Here is a 17,517-nt window from a genome sequence, read left to right as displayed (position 1 = left end):
AATGGTGATTATTTCACTATCCGGACATGACACACAGCTTAGTACATGTCCTACCTTTCACATGCACTATACCCTGTCCAGGGGGACCCTAGACCTACCATAGGGGTGTTTTAGGTGCACAGAAAGGGAAGGGTAAGTTCTGTCAAGTGAGTGAACTTGACAGAACAACATGGCAGCTTAGGAAACTGCACGCAGGCCCTGCAATGGCAGGCCTGAGTTCCGTTTTTAAGGCTACTTGAGTGGGTGGCACGAATAGTGCTGCAGGCACACTAGTAGCATTTGCATTACCAGCCCTGGCACACATAGTGCACTTTACTAGGGACTTCACTAGTAATATAATATGCCATTTATGGACAACCAATTTCCATTACACTGTACACAGGGAGCACTTGCACTTTGACACTGATTAGCAGTGGCAACGTGTCCAAAGCATCTAAGTTGGCAACACATGTCAGAAAAAAGGTCTAGGGAAAAGCAAAAAGTTTAGGGAACTTTAGCCAAAAAAGGCCAAGTCCCACAATGCACAAATTACCATCAACTTGAAGTTGATGGTGATTAGCGTTTCCTAAAGGAAATGCGACATGCATCTCAAATAGAGAATCGCAAATCTTGATTCCCTAAATGCATTCACAATTTAGGTAATCGCAATACATTTCAATTATCTATATTGTGAATGCAAAAAGGTACATGCATCGAAAACGGCATATTTCCAGTTGCAAACGGGCCGATTCTGCGAATTGGCCCATTTGCGACTGGTAAAATGCTTGATGCATGTGCCCCTTTGTGAATAGTCAAGAACTTTTTCTCAAACTTCTGCAGAAAATCTCCTAAATAACGATTCTGTTCTCCATGTATCAATATTTTGCGACTGCAATCTGGTTACATAACATTGAAAAATTACAAACCCCTGAGCTGACGTGATAACCCATGTGCAAAAAGTCAAAGGTCCCTTTGGAGCCCATTCACCTTTATGAATATACATTTCTTTCCTCAAACCCACGGACTTCGGACCAGCGACCAAGGAGGGAGCTGAGGGCGGTTGTTGCTGCCTGTGTTGCCCGTCTGTTGCCTGCTCCCGCCGCTGCTCCTCGCCGGGACTGAAATGCCTGCCGCAATACAGGTGGTGGAAAACAACTTTATAAAAAGAGTCTTGTCAGTCCCAAAAAGTACCTCAAACATTTTCTGTCATAATGAACTTGGTATGGTTAGTGTCTCTGATACAATCTGCTTGTCACCTTTACTGTTATGGGGCAAAATCTGGCAGTCAGAAGACCTGCAATTAACCAAAGAAATTATTACTGATTGCATGGCTTTAGATAACTCAAAGCAGATACCCTGGTTGTCCTATGTTTGTAACATGTTGAACAAAATCGATCTTGGTTCCTATTTTCATAGTCCCGGGAAAATCGAGGGAAATTACAAAATGGACATAAAGGCAAAGTATTTGATGTCTGTGAACCAGCTTTGTAGGGACAACATAATTGATAATGATACTATCCGCATCTGTAAACCCCAACCCCAGTATTATTTAATATTTACCCATAATGTGCAATGGCGATTCCTTTTAACAAGGTTTAGACTGGAGACCCTACACTATCAATTTGCCTTTCCTAAACAAGGGGGTTGGGGTGAGAGACTGCCCCCTTGCCCCTGTAATAATAGGGACAGACAAGGTACCTTACATTTGGTTCTTTTTTGTTCATTGTATAAAGAGCCAAGACTCCGGTTTATTAAACCAATTCTGAAGGGCAGGCAACCTTGCACCTATAGGGAAGGCTATGAATTTTTGTTATCTTTAACTTCTGTGGAAATCTGTTGTGCAATGTTAAACTTCATCAGAATCTCACTAAAGATTAGGAAGATCTATGGGTAGCACAATCTGTATTGAAATTTTACAAAATTTGAGAATGTAGATGTTCCTTTTATTACTATTGTCATTTTTTAGGTCTTTTTCCTAAATTTTTGTGTAAGTCTTTGTTTTAATTTAGCTTTTAAAGGAAAGATGAATTACATGTATGTTAGTTCAATACTTTTATGATTCATTTTATGTTTCGAATAAAGTTTTTGAATACGATACGAATATACAAAAAAATTGTTGGGGGCAAGCAGTGCTCAATTTGAGCTGGTAGTTTACTGGGCCTGGCACTGGCACTTTGGGCCCGATTCACAGAACTAACTTAAGACAAAATCCTAAACTTACTACTTTTGGTGTTCACAGAAGTTAGGATTTTGTCTTAAGTTTGTCTTAAGACAGACTTAAGACAGACTTAAGACAGACTTAAGTTAGGATTTTGTCTTAAGTCTGTCTTAAGACAAACTTAAGACAAAATCCTAACTTCTGTGAATACCAAAAGTAGTAAGTTTAGGATTTTGTCTTAAGTTAGTTCTGTGAATCGGGCCCCACATTCTCAACAACGGCACTTATGACACCCCACCACATGGAGGGGATGTTACTCTAATTCTGTGATGAGTAGTTTAGTAATTCAACATATATTAAAAATCAGTTATACCTAACTGCTCAAGCCATTCTTATAGCTTTGGGTGGCCTGGAATAGTGGGCCCGATTCACAGAACTAACTTAAGACAAAATCCTAAACTTACTACTTTTGGTATTCACAGAAGTTAGGATTTTGTCTTAAGTTTGTCTTAAGCCAGACTTAAGTTAGGATTTTGTCTTAAGTCTGTCTTAAGTCTGTCTTAAGACAAACTTAAGACAAAATCCTAACTTCTGTAAATGCCAAAAGTAGTAAGTTTAGGATTTTGTCTTAAGTTAGTTCTGTGAATCGGGCCCTACGTTCATTTTCACACTTGTGGGGTGTGACGGTTAGCAGTTGTGTTGGTACTGCCATTGGAAGCACTGGCAGGGGCAATGGATGGTGCAAGCTTCAGTGGGCCCTTGACGACGGCCCTGGCACTTATTTATTTTACAAATTGTGCATTGGGCCCAGGCGACCACTGCCAACAACTCCAACAAACTTTTAAAAAACAAAAACTTTCATTTTGAATACAGCTCCATTTATTTATGAAAACCGGGCTTCCTTTGAAAAGGTTTACTTTTATGAATGGTGGTTACAGACATGGTGGTCAGCCTGTTCTATGAGGCCACCATCCCTGCGATTTCAATCGATGGGAGCAACTATAAATGAGGTATGTCAGATTGCAACCCACTCTGATTCCTTATTTTGTGAACTGACCTATTAGTACATTTGTCTATTCACAAAATAATTTAGTGGTTTCAAAAGATCGGTGCCCAAATTGTGACTGCTTTTTGTGACCAACTTTTTAGTACTTCTTTCCCTATGTATGTTCATTCACATCGTTTTTAATTAATGATGATGAATAAAACATCATCAGTTTATTTTTGATTTAGGTAATTATACAACATAGCTTATCTATAGAAATATCTTGCATAACTGTTCGTTACATATTGGGAAAAAAATACAATCACAGACAGGAATACTTTTTCACCCTACAGAATATATGATTGGTGTTAAATTTGATAACTCTGCATTTCACGCAGGTTTTTTTAAAGATTTCACATTAATTTCAGAAAAAAAGCATACTGCAAGCTCATGATCTGTTTTTTCAAAATGGTAGTAAAAGACTGCCTTGGAATGGCAATTTGGTGATGAAAACATGCAGTTGAAAAATATCTGACCTGAGCAAATGTAAAAAAAAAGAAATATTAAAACATCTACTGGGCAGTGCCAGGTTGGCTTGCAATCTCTTTCAATGATACTACACATTATGGGTTCTTGGATCCTGGTCAAACATTACACACTCATTAATGAAAGACTGCTGTTTTCACATGCCAATCTAACTGCATTACAAGCCGTGAATTGATGGTCAACCTCTAGCTGCTGCAGCTCCTTGGCAGTTTTCCAAGAGACAATAAATTGGATTGGCTCACAAGTAGTTGAGCTCAGATTGCTGTTGCTAAGCAATGCATGGAATGTTGCCTCTTCCAAAATGTAATTCCAAGCCCTGGCATTTCAATGTAATTAACAGAAATGTGGCTTGACTATTAACACCCATCATAGCAGCAAAGCAAAAGGCAACTTCATGGTCAGGTCCTGTCACAGCCCATTAGACATGCTAATTGCTTCCAGAATCAGTGGATTAAATCATTACTTAATGGCATAACTGTTTGTATGAATTTAGACTATAATTTGCTTTCAGAATACTAAAAAGGTTTTTCTCACGTACAGGTGGATCAGAAATAGAATATTCAATATTTTGAATTTATTCACATTACACAATCATGTCTCTCCACCAAAACATGCAAGGTAATGTATTGACAAAACATTTTATAAATATACTAAAGAAATCAAGCTACTATATTTTTACAATATTTTCAGAATTAATATCACTTAAGTTGCCATTCAGTGAGCAGACTTTCCATTTAAGCCCCGTGCACTATCACATTTTTATTTATTAGATTTTCAAACAAAATATAAATACCACCTAAAACGATGTCACTTGCTTTCATTTCCTGGGAGTCTTTATGTCCATTTTAAATAACACATATCTAAAAGTATAAAGGAACAGTCTTTGGAACATAAAATATTCCAATCTGAGTTATTTATTTTGTTCACCAATTATCTCAAACTATACTTCAGAGAGCAGCGGCCGAAGATTCAGTGCAAAATTTGCTGCCCGTTTTGCACAGATGCTGTTGTGAACGCCATACCATAGTGAAATCTGCATGCCCTCGTAAGAGAGGGTGAACCGTAACGGAGAACAAATGATTTTGTGATTGATATGGCAAAATCAAAAGGTATGACTGTTGTTAGTGTAACAACAAGTAGAGAAAGGTTGGGATCAATTGCGATCCAGTAGGGCTTAGATTACCATTCAGAGAAAGGAGAATGGAAGGTCCGGCCACAGTCGTAGCCCCAAGTATGGAGACAACAAAAAGGTGACTGGGCTGTTCCTAGAGGAAGGGAAAGAAGGGAAAGGCAAGGAACGGTCACTAAGACTGTTGTTAGACCTGACACTCTTGGGTGGTAGTCGCCCAAACGTTTTGCCTTCACCCTTCCTGTTTTGCTGTAGTCACTTTTGTTGTCCTTAGTACTATGTGCACTTAACCACTGCCAACCAGTGCAGACATTTTTGTGCTCACTCCCGAAAACATGGTGAAATGGCCCTAAATTGTATTGGGGTATTTAATATACATATATGTCCCTAATAAAGTGGTATACCATATACCATGCGCTAGTAAATTACAAGCTTCTAATGGGCCTGCAGAACTTATTGTGCCACCAAGTGACCACTTAAAACAACTCTCGGGTCTGCCTGTGCAGCCTGTTTGCAGTTTTAATCTGCAAATTAGACCTGGCAAAATAAACCCATTCATTACTACTCCTAAAACTACCACAGATTACATAGTGGGAAATGCCTTCAAATAGCAAGCACATGGTTTATTCGTATGCCTTCACTATGACTATTCTCCAGATAACTATTATTAAAATTGTTCAAATGTGACGGGGTGTCTGGAAGAAATCATAGTTTGACTATCATATTGATTTGTGTGCCCCTCGTGCATTAGACGATTTGTGTAAGTGCAGAGTGCATTGACTAGACAAGGCAGTACAATATGAGGATGGCACAGTGCCAGTTTACTTAACGCTGCGTCTAAATGTTTCTAATGGCTGGAGGGATCCCGGTTAAATCTCCCATGGTACTGGGGATGACATTAAACTAATCTAAATGGGTGATAGAGGAGATAAATGTGAATACTTTTGAGCATCCGAATGGCAAAGCATCACTGCTCAGAAAGACTGTAGTACCTCAATGCACTATGGGTAATGGAAATAGGGCCATTCTTGGAATACAAGGAAGCATACCTTAGAGTGAGACTACTACAGAAGTTTTCACAAAAAAGATGTTCATAGAGAACTATAACGTGTCCTTAAAGATGACAGAAAACATTTCCCTAGACAATTCTTGTATGCCCCAGAATCAGAATTACTAAGCTGGTTAGTAAGGGTAAAACATGATTTGAGGCAGAAACGTTAAAATAAAGCTGAAACCTCTCTTTCTTTCTCATGAATGAACAATATGAAATGGGAACACATAGAGTATCTGATAACAGCATAACTGCAATGGAGGGTGTATATGAATTGTGGGGGCTGATAATAGTGAAAGAGCATGGGGAAACCTAGTCATATCTCAAAATCCAGAAAGGCACTTGATCCGCCAGTAACAGAAGAGAAAATAAATGCAGGAAAAATGCAATTGAATTATATTTTCCACTTGGATTGTGTAAAACAGTGCTATTCTTACTTCTGAAATTGATACACAAAAGTTGAAAAATAAGGCAATATTTGATAGTGGTAATTATGGTCATACGCAAAACTGGTATTATACCAATATGCTGCACAATGTGTACATTGATTTCTCTTATTAATCGGAAAATAATCTGAGAACAAAGGTGCACTGCTACACACTTTGCAAAGTAGCCTTGAAAATTAACAGTACATGTTAGGTAGCCTTTTGATCAGGCAGATCTTTTAGTGGCAATATTTGAACACTGCATTATCTGGTGTGCTGTGAGTAAAGGCCTTACTGGACCCCAAACCTGCATTGTCACTTTCAGATTAGGGGACACCCTAGACAGGGCTGTCCATTTTACTCCTCCTGTTTCTGTTATCCCTATAGCCTGACAATCTACTGCATTAAAGAACAAAGACATCAAGGGACTATGCATTGTAATAAGTGAGGTCACTACATTGTGCTCCAATTATATTATGGTTAAGAGTTCATGAGCTACAAATATGTATAAAGCATTTGATTTTAGCAATTAACTATTTTGCAAACTTTTTTTGGTGTATGATATGGTAGAGAATAAAGTGCCACTTTGGTCTTAGTACAAGTCACTCTTAAGGAACATGTCAGGCAATAGGTGTGGTACACCGTTAGGGCTAATTACAAGTTTGACGATACGGAGGCAGGACCGTCACGCCACCGCACCGCCAAACCTGCTTGAGAACTGCAATGGGAACTCCAAAAACAGTTCCAGCTTGGCATGGAATGGAACGTCCATGCCATGCTAGAACCTCTGTACATGCGCACAGTGGGGCACAAGTTGTGTCCCCCTGTGTCCATCCACTAGCCTCCTTTTTTTCCTCCCTGCCAGGATTTTCATGGAGGAACTGTCATGAAACCCTGACGGAAAGGAAACTCGTAATATGCTTGGCGGGACCACAGCTGTCCCGCCAGGCATACTGTATGTTTATGTTTATGTTTTCGTAATTTGTATTGCGCAACAAATACCCTGAGGTGTCTCGGCGCATTAAGAACTTCATGGGGCAAGAGCCAGCTGCTGGGATCATTGGTCAAATAGCCAGGTTTTCAAGGATCTGCGGAAAGCAATGAGAGTGGGACAGGTTTTGATGGATATGGGCAGAGAGTTCCAAAGTCTGGGAGTTGCCACCAGGAAACACCTGTCTCCCCAAGTGGAGGTTCTGGTGTGCGGGACTGGTAGTAGGAAGGTGGACGCTAATCGCAGGGATCTTTTAGGGGCATAGATCTGGAATGCGTTCCTAAGGAAGCGAGGCCCAGTCTCATGTATAGCCTTATAGGCGATACAGAGTGCCTTAAACTTGATCCGGCTCCTGACTCGTAGTCAATGGAGATGGTGTATGGCCAAGGAGGTAGAGTAATGTTTAGGGATGCTGAGCAGGACTCTGGCTGTCGCGTTTTGAATAGACTGGAGCTTATTTAGGATTTGTTCTTGTGCATTAAGGAAGAGCGCGTTACTATAGTCCATTTTGGAAAATACCAGGGTGGTAATCAGTGTTTTACCTGCTGAGGCTGGCAGGTACGGAAGCAGCTTTTTAATTTTCCTCAGCATGTAAAAGGAAGATGAGACCACTGTGTTCACGTGATGATTAAATGACAACCTGTCGTCAAACATGACTCCTAGGTTTCTGACCTTGGCCACCGGAACTGGCGGAGGCCCCATTTGCGTGGGCCACCACATGGAAGACCAGTCCGGAGAGAGGTTACCAAAGGTCATAACCTCGGTTTTATCCAAATTTAGTTTCAAGCAGTTCCTCGACATCCAGGAGCAGATGGCTAACATCCCCTCCTGGAATCTCGAGGCAACTACTGGTCCATCCCTGTGTACAGCAAGCACCAGCTGGGTCTCATCAGCGTAGGTGGTTAGAGACAACCCGTGTGCTTTTATGACCCTCGCTAAGTCCGCTACATATATATTAAATAGTGTAGGGCCCAAAGATGAGCCCTGCATGACCCCACAAGGAAGTGAGAATTGCTTTGAACATGAGTCGTCAATCTGAACAAACTGTCGCCTATTATTAAGGTAGGATTTAAATAGACTTAAAGCTAGGCCTTAGATTCCCATCTTCTGTAGCTTTAGAATAAGTATGCCGTAGTTCACGGTGTCAAAGGCCGGCGAGAGATCCAAAAGGATCAAGGCGGCCCGTGCACCGGAATCCAGTGAAGAGAGAAGCTCCTCTGCTGCCGTAACCAGGGCTGTCTCCGTACCATGTCCCTGCTGGAAACCATATTGTGTGGAATCCGGCAAATTTTCTGAGGCAATGAAGGATGTCAGTTGAAGGTTCATGATTTTTTTCCACAACTTTAGCTGGAAATGGAATTCTAGCTATAGGTCGATAGTTACTATGATCACTAGGATCCAGACCAGGTTTTTCCACCAGGGGAAGAACGGAGACCCTCTTCCACACCTCTGGAAAAATACCAGAATTGAAGATTTCTTTAAAAAGCAGACAGAGTTGTTCACTGATTTCCTCAGCTGCATATTGAAATATTTTTGGAGGACAAGGGTCAGAGGGAGCCCCTGATTTCACCTGTCTGACTATTTGCGTAACCTGTTCAATATTTGGAGGGATGAAGGCACTCGGCCATGATTGGGCTGTTCCGATGGGAGAGAAGGTTGGACCACTTGAGACTCATTGTTATTTCCACAGAATGTATCATAAATAGAGAGTACCTTGTCCCTAAAGTAATCTACCAATTGATTTCAGAAGGCAGCATAGCTGTTCAGTGTAGATAGGGTCAGAAGTGTCACTAATTCCTTTAATACTAAAAAGAGTGTTTTACTTGATTTAACTGTTTGCTCAATTTTATTCGAGAAGTAGCTACATTTTTTCTCTGTAATCATTTTTTTGTAGACAGTCAATGACTGCATATAGCCTACTTTTTCCGTATCTACATAAGATTTCCTCCAGCGCCTCTCTGCACGTCTACATTTTTGTTTCTGAATGCGAAACGAGTCATCGAACCAAGATTCTGATTTCTTCGATCGTTTGCTGGTAAATGTTTTTTCGGGGGGCAGGTTATTTACCTCAGTTGTTAACCAATTATTAAAAGTATTGGTGGCTATGTTTACTTCAGGCATTAGTGTCTGTTTGCAGGCCGCTAAGGTTAATTGCAGTTGCTGTGGGCTAATTTCCTTCCAATTTCCCCCTTTATGGGACCAAGAAGCAAAGTGAGGGCGAGTAAGATGATGGGACGAAATAAGTAAAACCTGAATAGCCTTGTGATCCGACCATGGAATTGGCAGGATCTTCTGCACTTTCAATTGGGGATTAGATGTAAATATGCCATGTAAGATGTGTCCAACCTCATGAGTGGCCAATTGTGTAATCGAGGCGCTGGCCATCAACTCCAAAAGCAAAATTGTATGTTGGTCATCAGTGTTATCAAGATGGTAATTAAAATCGCCTACAATGGGAAATTTCTGATAGTGGACACTAGATTCAAGGATATGACCAATTGTCTCCAGAAACTTATTCTTAGCTCCTGGTGGCCTATAGAGCAATATGCCATTGAATGTATAATATTCGCTGATCAGGATTCCAAATGAAAGTAATTCAGCACCCGGTGCATTAATGAAAATTCATCATTAGTGTAATACAGTCTCAGGAGGGCAGTGTTTTGCTAAAAAGTGCATATTGTCAATTGCCACACATACTGATAGAAGTGCTTGAAAAACTTTTTTATCTTCAGAAATATCTTCCCATAGACAGTGACAATGATTGCACCTCACTGACACTTATCCCCATACTACCCTCCCGCCACAAAAAGCCCATTTTAACCACGGCCGGTCTGACTTTCATGGAAGTAGTTGAGTTTCTGCAGCTTGGTTGGGACCCTACCACAGATTCCAACAGCTCCTTCAACTCCCAGAGTCAAACCTTTCAGCTTCACTATAAACAGTGAAACCGCTTCGCTCGGTGATCTACTGTCAGTTCTGCTAGGGTAGGTGTTGAGGAGTAACTCAGCCTTTGCTTCTCAGCATTCTCTGTCTGATTTGACTTCAATTAGACTTGGACGGGACGTTGCTTGATGACAAGGAATGTAATTCATTCTCATATAAAGAGAAAGACAAACTAGCATTGCTAAATCCTCCAGAAGGAGAAGAAAACGTACTTGGATAGTGGTCATAGTTTACCAGTTGCTCACAAAATCAATCAATTGCATAAACGTTTGAAACATTATATTATGACGGAAGCAGTGGGCATATTTGGATTATTTTAACGCATTCGTATGATCTCATGGTGATCAGCACCATGTGTTGAAACCTAATTCAGTACTTTCTTTTTCAATAATATTACATTTAATATTTCCAGAAAAGGAATCTTCTAAGCTTTTTACATCCATCAAACAGGTAAGAATATAGCCAATTGTTGAGTAGGTTCTCTTGCTCTCATTTTTTAAATTTTACAATTGTTGTTGTCTTCAGTAATACATAAATTATGAAACATGAGAAGAGGTTAATATGTTAGGTATAAACAGTGCTGAGATAAAAACAGAAACATGGTTGCTAAGTTCAGGTTATAGTCTTGTGGGGGAAGGTGGAAGACAGGCATGAGGGCACTTTTACATTACATACACTAGGAGTTACAATGTTGTTTGCTGCTCCCGCACCAATGTGAATGAGACTAACAATGTGTGTCCTGGGTGGGGTTGACCGTTTAGCTGTATCAATATTTTGTTTTTTCTTCATTAAATGAGCTCTTGCAGAAAGATAGAGCTGTGTTGCATCAGACATAAAAATGGAACCAATGTACTTGTCATCAAACCCCTGCTGGATGGGTGTCCCCACCACCTCCCCAGAGTTTCAAAAATACACCACTTTATAAGGGATAACCCTGACTGTATGCTCACACAGGGATGGGCAGAAATGGGAAGCATATGCCTCCTTGACATGTAAATGTTTTTTGGATATCAAGCTGTCTCAATTAGTGCTTTGGTTCCTGAAATTCCAACATGGCCCACATAGTAAATACCTAAGGCTAGCACTGTGGCAAACCGAGAGTCCTAATGATTATACATGCTCCTAAATACAAGAAGAAACATCACCCAATCCTACATCCCAGCATGGCTGGCAAAGAGCCCCCAAACTGATTGCAGTCTGTTCTCATACACATCAAGAAGCACTCCCATGGAACTAAGGAAAACTAATAATAAATATTAAAAAAACATGCCCTTCTTGTCATAGACTTAGGGGTTAAAGAAGGTAAAAAGCATATCAATTGTACTCCCACAAGGACATCTAATGTCAATTTTGAGACATTACCAAATAAATATCAAAAAGCAAAAACACATTAACCTTACAACCCATATAGCACGGTTTCCTTCTTAAAAATCACTCTGGTTAAATTAAAAAAAACATTAATAAATGTATTTCAATAGCCAAGATAACACTCATTTGGGGTCTATCATGGATTGTTTATGCACTATGCTTTTCCTTGACATCATAGGCCTTATCAGACCCAGTGATTGAGGATGTTGAATAAGTTTTGAAATGTAAATATGGACTGGGCAATGGGATACATAAATTAATAGCATTAATAATTGCTACTGAACTTCTACCATTCTCTTTAGAGCAGGGGTTTTGCCAGAAGTACCTAATGGAAATAAAAGTACAACGGGGATGAACTGGTACACATTCTCAGAAAGAGCCCAATACTCCAAACCTTTTAGGTATAGATAATTGCTTCACTAACTAATTCACCCTTATGCACCACTATATGTCTAGGTAGACTATTCAGCATCATTGAATACTTGGGAATCGAAAACTTTTACCAGTAGCAATGATGAACAAAAAAAGAGGCTTACAACCTAAACAAAAGCACTCACAAATTATCTGAAAAGGTTGTGTGGAATGGTTACAATGGTGAATTTACTCGCCAAATGGCTGGGTGATCTAAAGATCTTCAAAGTGATATGGTTCCCATGCTTAGCCCTTCAAATTAGAGAGAAACACAACCAATGACCAACCTGATCAAATGGGTTTGTTTCGGTAAACAACCCTTTAAGTTTATTCACCTAAGCAACTAGTAACTGGTAATGTAAGTTAGTATAAAGCACATATGGCAAATGATACAAATCTAAGAAAAACTACATTTAAATCGGCCAGTTTGGATGAGTTTATTCATATTGTTTAGGTCTTATTTTTGCAACTGAAATGCTGGCGCCTTTTTACGTGTTTGAAAACTTCAAAGTGAAAAAGAAAGTAGCCCGAATTTATACCAATACCTGAAAAATCTGAAAAATTACAAGCACCAATGGCCTCAATGAAAGTTTTGAGGATGCACATCCTCTACCAAAATATGGTGGAGTCCAAATCAGAAATTCTCATGGTTCCCTAACACCATTTAGATGTGGGGAACAAAAGGGTTTCCAATGGCGGCACAGCCTTCAGAAACCCATGAACTGACATCACAATCCCACATGACTTCCAGTTCACAGTGGGCATCCATCACTAAATTTTCCTGCCCAGGACTTCCACACAAGGGATGGTGGACCTGGATGAGAAAAACTTACAATGTCCCTGACTGTCATGGAGTCAGACATGAGGAGGCACCGCTGGACAGAGCAGCTGGACACAAGAAATGTATTGTATTGTATCTAGCGACAATGGCATCCAGAAAATAATAAATAGGTGATTACCAGCAGATTTATTACCTGTTTTATAATATGAGGGATAGCTTCATCATATCCGGCAAACACCATCAGTTATAATACGAATAGAGTCTTACAACATAAGAGACAAAATTTGATAAAAAAGAGAAGAAATTCAACCTACCAGCCTAACATTAACAGTCAAAATATGAATAGAGAATTGCAATATAAGAGAAGAACTTAGATCAAAAAGAGAAGATGTACTGCCAGAATAATTGATTATATAGGAGTTAGTAGAATTATACCAAATATGGACATCTATTTTTTTCAGGACACGTTTTTGAATCTATTCATATAAGTGGTTTGATCAGTGTATTTAAATTGTTGAAAGGTACACTTAGTCATGTTTTGAAATCAACTGTGTATAAGTAGGAGAAAAGAAAGAAAAGAAAAAACATGTTTTAACATATATATATTTTTGTATACATAAAAACACATAAAACAGAAGAATAGATTGTGCATTCTTATGTGTTTTTTGTTGTTGTGTATCTAGAATTTTCACGATCCTTAATAGTAAATCAGCACTAAGCTCGGTGCATACACTTTCCCCATGAGTTGATCTCCCTGTTAGGGTTTAATCTTTTTTTCTGGAGCCCTGTATTTACCAAAAGAAAACTCAATAAATGGCAGTGTCACTAAGTTTTTGTTTTAAATGAATAAACTTCCACTTTGAGAGTATGCAGGTGAAAAAATCATTGCACCCACTTGGATTACCACCCTGCCTTCCATACATGTGATGCACTGCTGGATACACTAGAGGCAAATGTTTCCTTTTGAGCCAGGCGTTGATCTTTGATTATGGTGAGTTGTCTGAGGTCATTTGAGATATCCTCACTGATGTCATAAATGATGTCATAGAACATGTAATGAGTGTTGTCATATATGAGGTCATAAGCAGTCCATGGCAGGGGTGCAAGGGGAAACATCCATTACAACGCATTCATTACAATGCACTGCTTTTACAACGCAACTGTCTTTATATCGCATTCCATTACAACGCATGCCATTACAACGCATGTCACTACAATGCATGCCATTACAACGCATACCATTACAATCCATGCCATTACAACGTATTATAAGGTAAGAAATGGAGATTTTTTAGTTGTAGGGTGGCTATGGGTTTTTGGGTAGATGGGAACAGTAATTTTAACCCCTACACTATCCAACACTGCCCCTACTGTATGCGTTGTAATGGAATGCATTGCTATGGTAGTTTTTGAAAATGCATTGTAATGGCATGCGTTGTAATGGTAGTTGCGATGTAAAAACCGCATTGTAAAAGCATGCGTTGTAACATCATATATGTGGGCGCAAGTTACAGTTAGCTCTGCTAACTATACCACCTTGTGACAGTCTGTGTTTATTTTAGTTCAAAACGTTATTGTCACTGACAAATTTCCGTAGCTATAACAGTCCTTTAACCTTTCTTTTTTTCCAGTGAATTTCTAAGTTTAAAAAAACTCATCTTTTTATCACACCTAACCTTAACGTTACTTCGACCTTTGGCTTTTCATTGAGTTTCTAGGTTTTGTTTTGACATAAAATATTATTCAATTACGATATGTAAATCTAACCTCCGCTGCACACGGTATTTGGCATTGCACAGCGGGGGGGCTGGCTGCAGGGCCTAGCCAGTGGCCAGTCATGCCGCCTACCCCACGCATAAAGCCATCCCTACCCTGCACACGGCCTTCACTTGTGCGCAGTGGGTGGATGGCCACAAGGCCTGCCCTGTGACAAGGCCATGTGGCCATCCCCAAAGATGGCCAACCCCACACTGAACATTACCTTCTGCTGTGCACAGCAGGGGTTGGCCACAGGGGATCCAAGGGCCATTTATTTAAAGGGGACAGAGCAGTGCGTCCCCTTAGGGCCTTTTTCTAATTAAGGGGGAGGGGGCCACATATCCCCCTCCCGAGCCTCATTAGGCCCTGGGTACTTCACCCCAGGGCCTTTTTTTAAATTAAGTGGAAGGGGGCTGCATGGCCCTCCTCCCCGAGACTTGTTAGGCCAAGGGAACCCCATCCCCCAGGGCCTATATTTAAAGGGGAAAGGTCCCCACTGCCCTCCTCCCTGAGCCAATATCAGACCCAGAGACTCCGTCTCCAGGCCCATTTCTAAATATAAAGGGGGAGGGCCGTACGGCCCCCTTCCTGAACCTCTTTAATCCTTGTGTTTCCCATCAACAGCGCCTATATTTAAATAGGAAGGAGCTATCTGATCCCCCTCCCAAGCCCATCCCTGGGGCACAGCAACATTTCGAGGGGGGGGCACTTGTGGCCACCTCTCCCAGGGCTGACTTTGGCCCCAGGAACCCCATCCCCTGTGGCCTGAAAGCATTCTGAGGAGGAGGGAACCAACATTTCTAATTGCTCATAATGCTGCTGTCACGACCACTCACCGCAAAAACAGAACACCTGCAGGTGGGACAAATGCCCCCCTATCTCCCAGGACACCTTTCAAGATTTCTGGGTTAGGTCTTAGGAGCCTCTGTAGGTATCCCAAAAGGGAAGGGGAATTGTAGTAGAAAAAGAGAGAGAGAGACTGCTTCCCTTGTCACCTGGTGCAGTGGGTCACCCGGTTCTTAGGAATGGAATGGGTCACTGTCTGCATTCTGGCAAACTGCATGTTCTGGTAGGAAGGAACAAAAGGCTGGAATTAGTGACATACTTACAGAGAAGCCTACAGTGTGTGTTTAATGAACAGGGGTAAGAACATCATTCATGCAATCACCTGACCCCTTAGCAGAGGCCTTTCATCTACTCCACTCAGATTGGGCAGGGGCGTAACACAGGTCCCTGCGCTGCAGGGGGCCCCCTCATCACATAACTCAAGCATGAGAGCTCTGGATTAACATTCCGGAGTGGGCCCCTCTGTGTACCTGGCAGGGGAGCCCCCTCAACTTTCGTAACGCCACTGAGATTAGGCTGATACGCATTGGGGACAATTGTTCTCATTCAGATCAAGCAGGTGCTAGGGTCTCCGATTATTCAGTCACTGACATGTATTAGGCTTCACTGCTCTTGGTCTGAGGCTTTAGGAATCCCTCTGCAATCATGTATGTCCAATATAATGCAAAGCATAACAGAATTCAAAACAAAAACATAATGATGCAGAACTTTTCTGAGCACCTTAGAGCAAGGTCTCAGAGTATATATAATCACAAGTATTGTTCTTAGCACAATTTACCTTTGTCCCAAAGAAATTCTCAAATGCACATCACACTGAGTCTGACATCAGGTGCACCAGGCAATGGTGTAACAAGGTGTCCAGCAACAAAGTTTTGAACACAACATATCTTTCAGTAAGCTCGCTTCACTTAGCTGACACTCAGAGCATTCAGAGAACTATGCACACTGCAACAGGTCAATTGGCAAGCACTCCACTTAGCTGTCCGGCAGAAGCCTCCTCTGTCAGCAATGGGCCAGAGCAGTCCGCCTTTTGTATAGCGGCGAGGACTGGAGATTCAGTTGAGGGCCTGAGGCTGGATTTTGAAGATGGCTGACGGAAAAGCGTCTCCAATGGGCACAGGAGGAAGCAAAGCCAAGCATGGCCTTGAGCTGGGAGTGGCTATTTATAGCCTAGCTTATAGGCCATTGTCAACTACGTGGCCTCACGTTTAGCTAACAGGGGAAATGTTGGAGTTGTCTAGCAACGATTAAACAGCTGCCTTGGTGACAACATGAAGCTCAGCTGCAAGGGGATAAACATGGGCTCAAGGACAACAACAACCATTGGGCACTTACAACAAGAAAACCCCACAATAAACATTGGCCAAAACAAAAACAGGCCTTTACATCCTGACTAAAAACAAGCATTGGTCCAAACAAAAAAGCCAACAATGGAATCACAATCTGGGGATTCCTGGCATCTTCACCCTGCGGGTGGGAGCAATCTTTTGATCTGTGTCCTGCCCCCATAACATTTTCCCATGTTGCTGGCAGCCAATCAGAATACTTGATCTCGCAGGAGTTTTACTTCTGTCCAAGGGAGATGGTCCAAGGGAAATAAAGTTCCTGGGCCAATCAGAAAGCCATATTTTTAAATTGGTGCTTCTGCAAGGGTCTCTCGAGACTCTTGCGGACCCAACTGCCAAAACGTTTTTGCTTTGTTTTGAAAGTTATATTTTCAGATGCCTAATCTGTCTCACTGTGAGTATAATGAGTCCTTGGTTGCATAATGCAGATGACTGCTGGGCTAAAATCCGTGTTTTGACTAAGTCCCTTTCCTTTTGTTTTACTCTATATTAGTACTAAAAGATCTAACAAAGTCTGATATAACACGAGACATAGAAAATAGTCACACTTTTAAAGTTTATTTGACCATTCTATTTTGTAGTGCATGAGTATTCATGAACTATAAAATATATACTAAAGATCACACAGCTCGATTTACAGTATATTACAAAGGCTGCATGATTCTGTAGACCCTCATTAGGTACTTATCCTACAGAACAGGGAAGGACCTCTTTTTTATAGCATATATGTATGTACCTCTTCTCTACCTGGCAAGCAACACAATATTGCAACTAAGGTTGCTGCATTGTGTTGTAAGACA

The sequence above is a fragment of the Lissotriton vulgaris genome, chromosome 9 (genome assembly GCF_964263255.1).
Source record: "Lissotriton vulgaris chromosome 9, aLisVul1.2, whole genome shotgun sequence".
NCBI lineage: Eukaryota > Metazoa > Chordata > Amphibia > Caudata > Salamandridae > Lissotriton > Lissotriton vulgaris.
This window is presented reverse-complemented; position numbering follows the sequence as displayed.